The sequence below is a fragment of the Macaca thibetana genome, chromosome 2 (genome assembly GCF_024542745.1).
Source record: "Macaca thibetana thibetana isolate TM-01 chromosome 2, ASM2454274v1, whole genome shotgun sequence".
Lineage (NCBI taxonomy): Eukaryota > Metazoa > Chordata > Mammalia > Primates > Cercopithecidae > Macaca > Macaca thibetana.
Genome location: NC_065579.1, coordinates 123,761,991 through 123,776,891, shown reverse-complemented (window position 1 = coordinate 123,776,891; position 14,901 = coordinate 123,761,991). Strand labels below are relative to the sequence as shown.

Below are 14,901 nucleotides of genomic sequence, written 5' to 3'. Positions count from 1 at the left end.
TTCTGCCCGGATTATTGACCTCTGGATACTTCGGTGTCTGAACCTAACCCATCAACTCCTTTAACCTCTCTAAGTTTCAGCTTTACTATAATAGAAGTAATAAACCATCATTCTCAGCAAACTATCGCAAGGACAAAAAAACAAACACCGCATGTTCTCACTCATAGTTGGGAATTGAACAATGAGAACACTTGGACACAGGAAGGGGAACATTACACACCGGGGCCTGTCGTGGGGTTGGGGGAGGGGGGAGGGATAGCATTAGGAGATATACCTAATTTAAATGACGCGTTAATGGGTGCAGCACACCAACATGGCACATGTATACATATGTAACAAACCTGCACGTTGTGCACATGTACCCTAGAACTTAAAGTATAATAAAAAAAAGAAGTAATAATAATAATAATGATGTAAAATAGAGGTCATAATAATACTTTATTTCACAGGTCATTGTGAAAATGAAATGATTAATGGCTGTTTCATGAAAGCAAATCAACATAAAGTACCTGGTTATTATTTGATTCTTCTAACTCTAATAATCATATCTCAAAGCCAGAGTTACATTTTCTATTCTTAAAATTTAAGAAAGTAATGCTATGAAAGAATCCTCGGCCGGGCGCAGTGGCTCAAGCCTGTTATCCCAGCACTTTGGGAGGCTGAGACGGGCGGATCACAAGGTCAGGAGATCGAGACCATCCTGGCTAACCCGGTGAAACCCCGTCTCTACTAAAAAATACAAAAAACTAGCCAGGAGAGGTGGCGGGCGCCTGTAGTCCCAGCTACTCGGGAGGCTGAGGCAGGAGAATGACGTGAACCCGGGAGGCGGAGCTTGCAGTGAGCTGAGATCCGGCTACTGCACTCCAGCCTGGGCGACAGAGTGAGACTCCGTCTCAAAAAAAAAAAAAAAAAAAAAAAAAAAAAAAAAAAAAGAATCCTCTGGATCAGAAAGTCTGTGCATTTATTTAATTTTAATTTTTCTGAATTCTGTTATGGAGAGAAATCTCATGGGCAAAAATACACTAACACTGTATTTTCTGTTTGCACTTTTGTTCAAGAAAATCTAAAAGAAAACATTCTTAGGCTACCAGGCACCGTGGCTTAGGCTTGTAATCTCAGTGCTTTGGGAGGCTAAGACAAGAGGATCACTTGAAGCCAAGAGCTCAAGGCCAACCTGGGCAATATAATAAGACCTGTTTCTACAAAAAAAAAAAAAATTTAAATAGCCAGGTGTGGTGTTGGATGCCTATAGTCCTAGCTACTTGAGAGGCTGAGGCAGGAAGATCGCTTGAGTCCAGGAGTTCAAGACTGTGAGCATAATTGCGCCACTGCACTCCAGAGCCCGGGTGACAGAGAGAACCTGTCTCTAAAATTAACAAAATAATATCTTAGGGATAGACATGTCTCTGATTCTGGTGAGAATAAAATGTGTGGCCAGGCGCAGTGGCTCATGCCTGTAATCCCAGCACTTTGGGAGGCCGAGGCGGGTGGATCACCTGAGCTCGGGAGTTTGAGGCCAGCCTGACCAACATCGAGAAACCCCGTCTCTACTAAAAACACAAAAATTAGCCAGACGTGGTGCTGCATGCCTGTAATCCCAGCTATTTGGGAGGCTGAGGCAGGAGAATCGCTTGAACACAAGAGGCAGAGGTTGCGGTGAGCTGAGATCGCGCCATTGCACTCCAGCCTGGGCAACAATAGCGAAACTCCATGTCAACCCAAATGTCCATCAATGACAGACTGGATTAAGAAAATGTGGCACATATACACCATGGAATACTATGCAGCCATAAAAAAAGGATGAGTTCGTGTCCTTTGTAGGGACATGGATACAGCTGGAAACCATCATTCTCAGCAAACTATCACAAGAACAGAAAACCAAACACTGCATGTTCTCACTCATAGGTGGGAATTGAACAGTGAGATCACTTGGACACAGGAAGGGGAACATCACACACCAGGGCCTATTATGAAAAGAGGGGAGGGGGGAGAGAGAGCATTAGGAGATATACCTAATGTAAATGATGAGTTAATGGGTGCAGCACACCAACATGGCACATGTATACATATGTAACAAACCTGCATGTTGTGCACATGTACCCTAGAACTTAACGTATAATAATAAAATAAATAAATAAATAAAAGAATAAAATGTGCAAAGAGAAACCTGTGTGTGTGTGTGTGTGTGTGTGCACGCGCGCTGGGGTAGGGGGAGTGCTTATGCACACTTTTGGAATAGAGATAGAGAATGCTGTACTATACTTCATAAGTGGAGTACACTTGAACTTGTAAGGTTCAGATGTCCATATGCCTCTTTTATTTTCAAGCTGATGGCATTAGGAGTATATTTAAGCTTTCTATACTTCCAAAACCTGTCCTGCCTGTATCTCCCCTCTGTGAAGGTTTCTATGACTGTTTGAATAGTGCTGACATTTCATAGTCTCAGAAGTTAGTAGCAACGGCAGGAATGGGGTTAGCTTCCTCACTCATTTCTCGGGGAAGTGTTCCTTCCTTCCTTACTGAGATTTTCCTATCACTGAGCCCTGTTGTTTTCCTAGCAGAGGGCCTCTGTTAGAATTCTATGTTACATGGCATTCCTTGTATCTACCATTAGTTGGATCCCTTGGTTAATGACAATAACTGCCCAGTTGAGCCAGTTTTAAAATGGGGATAGTGAGAATACTTCTGAGTTGTTGAGGACACTAACATGGCTTGGTGGGTGTGAAACCCCCTGAGTCAGTGCCTGCACATAGCTTCTTTTCTGAGGAATATCAGGAAGGAATGATTTTTTTTCTTTTCTGAGGAATATTTGGGTGTTCATTAGAAGCCCCTGAATCCTTGCTAAGTTTCAAAGCACCTCTGTGATCCAGGCAGTTCTTACAAATGAAGTGGAGGGGATCTGATTTAGCCTTTGTGTTTTATTAGTGTGGACACAGACCCAATATCTTCAGGATCCTCCAAACATCTAGCTACTGCTGGCATATCCTCCTGGATGTTCCAGATATGAAAATGTCGTTTCTCTTCTCTGTCGTATTCTGTATTTGAATGATTAGTGCTGTAATACCAAAAGTCCAGGGCTATGCTTCCTTTAAACAAAATAATCCTCTGGGGTCTTTTTCAATCACTCTCCATACAGTGATTTTCATATGTATATCTCATTGATTCCTGATTATTTTTGATTTACTGTCTGTCATGTGCAATCTGACTAATGTATTGAGGTCAATTGTAGTACTGTCTCCTGACGCCAATAATTCTCACCTACTCTCGTGTCATACTGTCTATAATCTGGGTTGCTTATTTAGCTGTTTGGTATCCAGGAGATCTAGAGGCAATGGGAAATTCATTTTGTACATCTTATGTTTGATATTTGGTTCAGTTCAGCCCTACATATATGAATTATGCATCTCCTATATCTGAGATACTGTGTTAGGTTTTGGGATACAAAGATAAACAAAACATCCTCCCCTTGTCAAAGCTTTTAGTTCAATGTAAAGGATATCATTAAAGATCTCCTAAAGTAACAGGGAACCCACACATTAATTGGGTTAATAAGGTAATATGGAAAGAGATTATTTCACATGTCTTAAGGGAATCTATTATCTTAAGATATCCTGAGGTAGGGCAGCTCACACACAATACTTGAAGGTTCCAATTTCTCATCTTGGTAATTGCCTTGTTTAAATCAACTCTCTGTATTGGCTTCATCCTCATGGTGGCAACAAGATGGCTCAACCAGAGTTAAGCTAGGTTTCCCAGAAGCCCCCTCAGTAGGTATCCCCTTTGGTCTTAAGGGACAAAACTGATCACATGCCCTTTCCTAAACCAATCACTTGGCAGGGAGGATGGGATTATCATACCTGCCGTAGGCCTGTCCTTTTGGGTAGAGCGGATATTGGATAATCACCCATGACTGCAACAGTTGGGCAGACATGAGAAATAGGAAATTCACTGCAGTTGTGGTATTAATATATGTTGAGACAGGAGGCTGTATAAGATCCCAGAAGAATTGCCTATGCACAGGCTACTGCATTTAATCATTTATTATGGAAAACATTTTTTTTTACTAAACTAAAAGTTTTTCTGAGGTCTATATAGATTACAGTGGTTGTATCTCCTCTTCTTGACCACTGTGCTTCTTACACTGAGATATTTGCGCTCTTGGCCAGGAAGGGTGGCTAATGCTTTGTAGTCTCAGCACTTTGGGAGGCTGAGGCGGGCAGATCACTTGAGTCCAGGAGTTTGAGACCAGCTTGGGCAACATGGCGAAACCCCATCTCTACAAAAAAATATAAAAATTTCTGGGTGTGGTGGTGCCCACATGTGCACCAGCTAATCAGGAGGCTGAAGTTGGAGAATCACTTGGGCCCAGGAGATCAAAGCTGTGGTGAGCAGTGATGGCACCACTGTACTCCAGCCCGGGTAACAGAGTGAGACCTTGACTCAGAAAAGAAAGAGAGGAAGAGAGATACACTCTTCTCCCGAGAGATGTCCTGAGAGATTATAGGAAACCCAAAATAAACATGGCACATCTTCCTGGAACAACAGTTTTACTGATTGAATTTTTAGAAAGAAAACCAAAGATACATTATGAAGAAGAAGAAAAAATCTTCAGGAGTCTTTTTTTTTTTTTTTGAGACAGAGTCTCGCTCAGTCGCCCAGACTGGAGTGCAGTGGCCGGATCTCAGCTCACTGCAAGCTCCGCCTCCCAGGTTTACTTCATTCTCCTGCCTCAGCCTCCCGAGTAGCTGGGACTACAGGCGCCCGCCACCACGCCCAGCTAGCTTTTTGTATTTTTAGTAGAGACGGGGTTTCACCATGTTAGCCAGGATGGTCTCGATCTCCTGACCTCATGATCCACTCGTCTCGGCCTCCCAAAGTGCTGGGATTACAGGCTTGAGCGCTCCGTGCCCGGCGTCTTCAGGAATCTTTAAGATAAAATCGGCAAATTCAATTTCTGATTGCTAAAATTGCTTTGGGACAACCCCCTGACCCCTGATACCCTTCCTCTGTACCATGCAGTTTACTTGGATGGAATAGTTGAAGAGGCTCTGCCTCCATATATTTCCATTGCTATAGAAGGAAATTAATTTGGATGTTCTACTTTCATCACAACCATATTTCAGTGATTGTGGGTTTTAGAAATTCTTCTTCGGCCTGAACATAATCTGTTGTTTATGTAGCTGTGCTTTATGATGTAAACATGATGTTTGCATTTTATATATTTCTATGCTGCATATCTTAAATTATTTATTGTAATTATTTATCTTCTCTAAAACCATATAGTAGTGTGTATGGAAAAGGGCATTCAAAATGGAAGTAAAGAATGCCGGTAACCATTGACATTCTCTGTACTCCTGTAGTTAATCAGTTAACAGACTTAAGTATTCTATTTTAGAAATAGAAACAGGGAACAAATCCACAAGGCAAATAAGTCCACATCATCTTATCCTGCTCTTAGCATAACTCAGTGTAATAGAAGCAGAGCTAGTTTCTGAGTGCCCCAAAGCACTCTTGAAAGGGGTTTTAGAGAACTAAGCCACTTAGGAGGACCAAATATGTCTCAGATAATCCTTGCTCCTACTGTCAAGATTTATTTGAATCAGGGCAAATTAACGGTAAGGTAGGTCATTAAGAGTAAGGTAGGTCACATCCAGAGACCTTGCCCACCACCTTCTTTCTCAGTATACAGAAATGTCTTACACTAAAGCCATCTTGGATTGCCTTCCTGGGTCACAACCATTGCACTCCAGTGGTGTTTGTCTTGTTTGTTTTTTCATCCAGTAGTTAGTTTTAACCCACTACCAGCCTCAGGTTTCTCCAGGCTTCTTCCTTGGAAAATGCTTCAATACCTAAGGAGTAGTTTCTAGCCTTATTATTCTTGGCTTTCAATCAATTCTAAATTTTCTCCTAAATGGTACACTATTTTTTTCTTAAGAGACAGGGTCTCGCTCTGTTGCCCAGGCTGGAGTGCGGTGGAATGGTCATAGCTCATAGCTCACTGCAACTTCAAACTCCTGGATTCAAACCCAGCTTATCAAGTAGCTAGGACTATAGTCATGAGCCACCACACCCAACTAATTTTTTTTTTTTTTTTTTTTTTTTTTTTTTTTTTTTTGGTGAAGACAGCATCTAACTATGTTGCCATGCTGGTCTCAAACTCCTGGCCTCAAGTGATCCTCCCGTGTCAGACTCCCAATGTGCTGGGATTACAGGTGTTAGCCACCATGCCCAGCCTCAATTTTTTTAAACAAGGAAAGACATAGCTTTTACATTTCCATCTGCTCAATTAACAGGTTTATTGAGTACTTAATATGAGCCAGGTATTGTATTAGATTGGGGCAAAAGTAATTAACAACTGAGCTCATTACTTTCAGTGGCAAAAACTGCAATTACTTTTGCACCAACCTAATACTAAGCAATGACAATATAAGGGTCACAAGACAGGCATGGTCCCTGCACCCATGGAGCTTATAGTCTGGTGTCAGAATCAAACCTTAGCAGGTAATTTTACATATGGTGGATGTAATGAGAAGGGAAGTTAAGCAGCAGCGATGGGGCACTCACCTGCTTTGAGGGATCAACATTAAAGCTAAGGCTTGAAAGATAAATGGGAGTTCACTGGATTCAGTCTCAGGATGGAGAAGAGTGTTGAGGACTTAAAGAGCCACAAATATAAAGAGCCTGAGGCAAAAGCATTAGAACCCAAAAGAAGACCAGTATGGCCCTCTGTAATGAGGCAAAACATAAAACAGGAACAGAGACAAAAGTTCTGCAGAGTGACAGAGCAATCCTTACAATCAGATCTCATAATGTGACTTATTACTGATTTAACCATCATTTGCTCTGAACGAGTTAAGACTTCTCCCCAGATGGCACGAACGTAGAGATGTGGGGATACAAATGGAGAGAGTGGCCTTGGATTGCCTGTTGAAGCAGTTCTTGTTCTGAAGGACACAAGAGTGAATGAAATGGAAGGGCCGCATTTCACCTGGGGACACCCATTCTCAGGTTTCTCAGAAGATTAAAATCCTAAAGTTTTCTGCAGTGGAAACTGGACCACAAACAAGCTTCCACAAAGCTGTGGGGAGCACAATGAGCGAGGTACCAAATAGGAACCCCTTTGACAATGGATGCAACCAATTTCATTTGCTGTATAAACAATTCATGTGAATTGAGGACAGCTCAGGTGGAAAACAATTCAACAATCATTGCATTTAGGCTTCTTACCTTAAGATTTATTTGTTCCAAGTAATTTTTTTTCTTTCCTTAAATCCAATTTTACCATAGTGCCTTGAATGACTTCTGTAGAAATACTGGAATTCTGATTATACTGTGCAGCCTTTTGCTGTCATTGTATTGCCATTTCTTTACTCTTTTAAAATAACTTTTATATATAAGTTATAGTATGCGGTATATGTTTGCATATCATAGACTATGTCAGGATGGATATACAAGAAACTAGGAACAGTGGTATCTTTGGGCAGGGGAAAAGGGCAGAATGGCCACTTGGTTGCATAACACTTTCGTGTGGTTAAGATGAAAAGGACTTTTTTTCTCAAAGCCACGAGTTATGGCTTATCCAGCAGATCCCTGGCTAGATTACAGCCCCCACTCACTGCCTTAGCCAGGGGCCATTGTGCAGCGACGTCTTGGACAATCTTACATGGCAGCCCTGGAAATGAGGAACTGAGGAACAAGGATGTGAGGGAGGCTTACATTTCATTGCTGAATAAGCTTTTGTATGATTGCATGTGCGTTTCCAATTAGAAATCAAAAAGTAGTATGTGCAAAATTACGACTAGATAAGAGCAATGCGTTCTGGTGTTCTATAGCACTGTAGGGTGACTGTAATTAATAATAATATATAGTTTCAATCATCTCAAAGGAGGATATTGAATATTCCCAGCACAAAGAAATGACAAATGTTTTACATGATGGATATGCTAATCACCCTCATCTGATCACTACACATTATAAGTATTGAAACATCACTGTGTATCCCATAAATATGTGATGATTGTGTCAATTAAAAAATAAAACAAAAGCATAAAGAAGTAGTATGTGCTAATACAGAAAAACAGAAAGAAAAACTTCCTCCACCACAATAAATTAAAATCATCCAATGATCAGAACTCAGAAATCAGTACTGTCAATAAATTTTTAGTGTATTTTCCTCTAGGTTTTTTCCCCTTACATGTACGCACTTAGTTTTATAACTGAGCTCATGTACAGTATTTTTTCTGCTCTGATTTTTACCTTGTTTTATGTAACAGCATTTTTTTCCAAATCAAGAGAAATTTGAACACCTTCTTTCTGAAGATATCAGTATTACACACTCATTGTAGAATATTCAGCAAATACAGGTACAAGTTAAGATGTTTTCTGTGGTTTTACCTCTTTTTTTTTCTGGTAACAGCTTTATTGGGATATAATTCACATGCCATGCAGTTCACCTATGTAAAATGTACAATGCAATGGATTTCTATGTATTTACAGAGTTGTGCAACCATTACTATAATCTAACTTTAGAACATTTTCATTATCCCCCCAAAAATCCCTGTATTAATTAGCAGTCATTCCCCATTTCTCCCTAATTCCCTCAGCCCTAGACAACTACTAATCTAATTTCTATCTATACAGATTTGCCTAATCTAGACATTTCATATAAATGGGATCAATACTATATGTGGCCCTTTATGATTGGCTTCTTTCACTTAACAGTATTTTTGAGATTCATCCATGTCTTGGCGTAGATTTCATTTCTTTTTTTAAAGTTATCTATTTTTTTGTCAATTGCTTATTTCATTATTAATCGATTGATTTTTATTCACATACCATAAATTCACCCTTTTAAAGTGTACAATTCACTGGTTTTTAGTATAATCACAAAGTTGCACAACTATCCCCACTATCTAATGTCAGATCATTTCATCACCCCAAAAAGAAATTTCATACCCATTAATACTCATTCCCTGTTCACTCCACCTCACCCCCCAACTCCCTGGCAACCACTAACTTATTTTCTGTCTCTATGGATATGTGACTTTTTTTGTTTGGCCTCTTTTACTTAACATAATGTTTTCAGTATTCATCCATGTTGTAGTATGTACCAGTATTTCATTCCTTTTTATGGCTGAGTAGTATTCCATCGTATACATATACTACATTCTGTATATCCACTCATCAAGTGATGGACACTTGAGTTGTTTCTACTTTTTAGCTATTATGAAGAATGCTTCTGTGAACATTCATGTCCAAATTTGTGTGTGTGAACAAGTGTTTTCAATTCCCTTGAGTATATACCTCACTCCTTTTTATTGCTGACTAATATTCCATTATATGGATATGTCACATTTTTAAAATCTGTTCATCAGCTGATAAACATATGGATAGTTCCCACCATTTGGCTATTATGAATAATGCTACCGTGAACATTTGTGTACAGGTTTTTTAAAATGCATGTTTTCACTTTTGTGGTGCATATACTTAGGAATGGAATTGCTGGATCATATGATTTTTTTTTTTTTTCAGGCTTAATTCTCTTTATTTTTCTTGTATAAAAACCCTATGTTGTAGCCACAGCTGGAGCCTGGGTCCGCTGCACGGAGACTCTGGTGTGGGTCTTGACAAGGTGGTCAGTGAATTCCTGATAGGGAGACGGTAAATACAGTCTCCTTCCAGAGGTCAGGGGTCAGGTAGCTGTACGTCTTAGAGATGGCATCAAAGGTGGCCTTGGCGAAGTTGCCCAGGGTGGCAGTACAGCCCCGGACTGAGGTGTAGCAGTCATCGATACCAGCCATCATGAGCAGCTTCTTGGGCACAGGCGCTGAGACGATGCCAGTGCCCCTGGGTGCAGGGATGAGGCGCACCAGCACAGAGCCGCAGCGGCCTGTCACCTTGCAAGGGATGGTGTGGGGCTTGCCGATCTTGTTCCCCCAGTAGCCTCTGCGCAGGGGGACAATGGAGAGTTTAGCCAGGATGATGACCCCACGAATGGTGGTGGCCACCTCCTTGGAGCACTTAACACCCAGGCCGACGTGGCCATTGTAGTCACCGATAGCAACAAACGCCTTGAACCTGGTGCGCTGGCCAGCACCTGTCTGCTTCTGCACCGGCATAATCTTCAAAACCTCGTCCTTGAGAGAGGCCCCCAAGAAAAAGTCAATGATCTCAGATTCCTTAATGGGCAGGGAGAAGAGGTAGATCTCCCTCAGGGACTTGATCTTCATGTCCTTGACCAAGTGGCCCAGCTTGGTGATGGGCATCCACTCCTTATCCTCGGCCTTGCCTCCGCAAGCTCAGCGGCCTCGGCCCCCGCCCCGTCCACCGCCGCGACCCCGGCGCCGGATGCCACTGCGGAAACCTCCACGGAAGCCACCGCGGTTCCCCATCCCAGGGCCACCAGGGCCTCCGGGCCCCCCCGCTGCACCGGCGTCATCCACCATTTGGTGTTTTCTCGGAGAAGAAGCGGTAATTCTATTTTTAACTTTTTGAGGAACTCCAGTCTTTTTCACAGTGACTATACCAATTTACATTCCCACTAGTAATGTATGAAGATGGCAATTCCTCCACATTTTTGCCAACATTTGTTATTATCCTTATTTCTAATTATAGCCTTTCTAATGGGTGTGAAGTAGTATATCATTGTGGTTTTGATTTGCATTTCTTCAATGACTAATTAATAATGTTCAGCATCTTTTCATATGCTGACAAAATTCTTGTGATGTTTCTTCTCTTCAGAGAGGGATATGTTTTCTATAACTCTTTTTTTTTTTTTTTTTTTTTTTTTAATGAGACAGAGTCTCATTCTGTCACCCAGGCTAAAGTGCAGTGATGCCATCACAGCTCACCACAACCTCCTCCTCTTGGATTCAAACGATTTTCCTGCCTTACCCTGCCAAGTAGTTGGGATAACAGGTGCGTACCACCATGCCTGGCTAAATTTTGTATTTTTAATGGAGAAGGGGTTTCGCCATGTTGGCCAGGCTGGTCTCGAACTCCTGACCTCAAGCAATCCACCCACCTTGGCCTCCCAGAGTGCTGGAATTACAGGCATGAGCCACCACACCCAGCCCCTGTTTTCTATAACTCTTTGGAAAGCTTCACTTCATATCTTATTGCCAGAGTCGGGTGTTATGCCTTCCCTTAGATCAATAGTTCATACCAGCAACATAGAAAAAGGACACTGGCAAAATAAGATTATTTGAAAAAGAGGGGAATAGGTGGTGGACAGACAACCAACATTTTCTGCCAAAATATATAAACATACAAAGAATAAACCAAAATTATCTATAAACCCACCAGACTGAGATAATAATGGAACTGTTTTAGGGTGAGGAAGTCTACCTTAAATTTCTCTGGTGCTAGTCCCTTCAGAAGTAAAACCCGTCTTTTCTTTCTGTATTATTGACTCAAGACAAAATCATGCAGTTCTTCTCTTCTTTCCTGTCAAATACTGCCTAAAGCTCCCTGAACACTTAGTCTGAGGAATACACAACTATTTTCTCCACTGTATAAAATAGCCATAGGTTTCAAGGCTTGTAGTATGCTGCTTCCTGCTGCCTGCTCTTCTTGTATACAATTCATTTTGTAGTTGAGAACAGTATGTTCCTATCCTAAAAAAAAGTTAATTTTAGGATAGCAAGATACAAGAAATACTTTCATGTCCCTTTTTTGGGATGCTAGACTTTTCCTTTCTGTTCTTTTGCTCTGACTGCTAAGGGCCAAATAGTTGAAATTCCTAGCAATAATCCTACCAAATTTTCTGTATTTTTAGCAATAATGGAAAAATAGTTTATTTTTATAACCTATTGCTCATATTTGTTTGATGGTCAGAGTATACCCGGCCTTGAGATATTTTAATACTTTGCAAGCCACTGTTATTGGTAATTTCTGTTTCTCAATGTATTGCAGTTGTCTACTATGTACACCTACATAGTATGGTTGATCTTTGGAGAATAAAGATTTTGCGTGTATCTTTTTGTTTTCCTTCTGTCACTTACTGTATAGGAGTGAAGAGCCATTGAATTTCAAGTAACTGCTCTTTTTTCTACCATAAAAAAAATTACTGTTCATTATAGATTTTCTTTTTTTCTCATAGCTTTATTCTTTTTTTAAAAAAAGTTTACTTTAAGTTCTGGGACATATATGCAGAACGTGCAGGTTTGTTAACATAGGTATTTATGTGCCATGGTGGTTTGCTGCACCTATCAACCCGTCATCTGGGTTTTAAGCCCTGCATACATTAGGTATGTCCTAATGCTCTCCGTCCCCTTACCCTCCACCCCCTGACAAGCCCCGGTGTATGATGTTCTCCTCCCTGTGTCCAGGTGTTCTCATTGTTCAACTCCCACTTATGAGTGAGAACATGCGGTGTTTGGTTTTCTGTTTCTGTGTTAGTTTGCTGAGAATGATGGCTTCCAGCTTCATCTATGTCCGTGTGAAGAACATGGACTCATTCTTTTTAATGGCTGCATAGTATTCCATGGTGTATATCTGCCACAATTTCTTTATCCAGTCTATCATTGATGGGCATTTGAGTTGATCCCAAATCTTTTCTGTGTGAATCATGCTGCAATAAACATATGTGTGCATGTGTCTTTATAGTAGAATGATTTATAATCCTTTGGGTATATACCCTGTATTGGGATTGCTGGGTCAAATGGTATTTCTGGTTCTAGATCCTTGAGGAATCTCCACACCGTCTTCCACAATAGTTGAACTAATTTACATTCCCACCAACAGTTTAAAAGCCTTCCTCTTCCTCCACAGCCTCACTAGCATCTGTTATTTCCTGACTTTTTAGATCATTGTTTTATTCTTAATTAAATTGGGTAAACCCAAAGGATGGACTTTTTGTCATGTTCAGTTCCTAGAGTAGTGAAACACATCCTAGAACCATTCATGCCCGCTGTGGACTGATAGTTTTGTCCTCCCAAGATCCATATTTGATACCATACACCAATGTGATGGAATTTGGTGGAGCTTTGGGGAGGTAATTGGGCTTGAATAAAGCCATGGGACTGGGAGTCCCTATGGTAGGATTGGTGGCTTTATAAGGGGCTGAAAAGACCAGAACTCTGTCTTGGGAGAAAACAGCCACCTCCAAACCAGGAAGAGGGCTGTTACCGAAAACCAATTGGCCAGCACCTTGATCCTGTACTTCCCAGCTCCGGAGCTGGGAAGTGAGAAATAAATTTCTGTTGTTTAGACCACTCAGTCCTGTGGGACTTTTGTTATAGCATCCTGAACTGTCTAAGACAATACCTTATAAATTTTAGTCTGAGGCCCAAATCAAATTGTAAAAACAAAAGAAATTCATTCTTTTATCTTTTAATTAAAGTAAAAGGACTGAAAAATTAGCAACTACACCATTTTAAAAATGCCATCATAAATGCTTTTCCCACTGACCTTTAGCAAATCATCCTGCTTCTCTGTACCTCAGTTTCTTTATCCATGAAATGGGGCAAAATAGCTTTCTCCTACTTGTTCTTGGGAAAATATATATTGTGAGAATCAACTGATGATATAAGCGAAGCTGCCTTTATTTATTCAGAAAAAATAATGGTGTTATATAGACCGATTTATGACTATTTTATTTTTGTCATTGTTGAAGTACATGTAGGTTAAGTATACTTAATAAGTATAGAAAAAATGGTGCTATATAGACCAATTTATAACTTTTTTATTTTTGTCATTGTTGAAGTACATGTAGGTTAAGTATAAATAAAAGGTGACAAATTCTGGAAGTGGGAGGTCAGTCACAAGACTGATACCATTTCTCCCTTAAAGAAGGCGGTTGGCCATTTCCCTCCGGTCCACTGGGCTTCCCTGGAACCATCCTCCCATTTGGATGCTTTTACATCTAGACAGATAACTTCTAAAATTTGGTCTGGCAGGAATTTCCAATGTCTGCTCAGTGGATTAACTAGTAAAAATGGGTACAACACAAAGTCTCACAACATGCTGCTTTTTTTTTTTTTTTTGTACTTCTTCAGACAATATAGATTGCATCCCTCCTCTTTTCTTTGAGCAAGGAGACTTTAATTTGATAAAATAACCGATGAGGGAGATGAGAAAGTTTTGCTGTACTTCCCCCTCCTCCACCCCCGATGAGTGAAATGAGTTTGCTGAAGCCAAAGAATAGATGCTGAATAGGTGCCTTAGTGGTGGATATTATTTTGCTTGTAGGGTTTTTAGCCCTTTGTGATGCCAAAAAGCCATTCATAGTCATGAAGGCAGCCGCAGAAAGTTAAGCAGCCTGTCGATCAGCCTTGGGCTATGAGATGGACAGTGGCTACTTCCTCCAATTCAGGCTTCCACCACCTCTGCGTGTTTCCTTCCATCTCCTCCTGCTTGAGGCCGAGACTGAAGGATGTCCCTTAATCTCTTAGTCAAAGGGAAAGATGAAAGAAAGCAGGAGGCCAGTCACCTAGCGTCTGGCTTGAGTGGCACTGAAACAGAACTTGTGCCTCTCGGCCTCCTACCTCCTGTTTGGAACGGGATGTAGAGGGACATGAGGCATTCAGAGCCCCACCCCCTGAGTGAGGAGCCTGCCACTGCATAGTTGGGGAGCCCTCCCAGAGGCCACAAGAGAAGCTTGCTTTGAGGGTGGCACTTTTGCCCACCAACCTCTTACCCCATTCTGCGTGTGAGGCCCCACAGTTCCCAAGGACTGAGGAACAGGAACACTCCTTCAGCTTAGTGTTATGTAGATATTCCCACAGCCCTGCCTCAAGCTCTTTCTTTGTACCCTAGAACTCTGCAGCAGCCTCCCTGCCGGGTTTTCCTGGTCCCCTAACCGTCAAGCATCCCGCTTGCGCCTTTCCCTTATGTTCTACAAATATGGGATCCTTCTTGCCACAAGCATTGTCTTCAAGGTTCCCTGTGCCTTTGATTGCT

The 14,901-nt window shown here is 41.2% G+C and overlaps 1 protein-coding gene and 1 pseudogene across 2 annotated transcripts in view; one reads left to right on the top strand and one right to left on the bottom strand.

Annotated features, from left to right (window-relative positions):
- Positions 1-14,901, top strand: part of FRMD4B (FERM domain containing 4B) — a 360,926-nt gene that overhangs the window by 131,381 nt on the left and 214,644 nt on the right. The gene's annotated exons all lie outside the window — the stretch shown is intronic.
- Positions 9,533-10,465, bottom strand: LOC126948872 (40S ribosomal protein S2-like; annotated as a pseudogene). The gene has a single exon (XR_007723560.1). The product of XR_007723560.1 is annotated as a 40S ribosomal protein S2-like (transcript).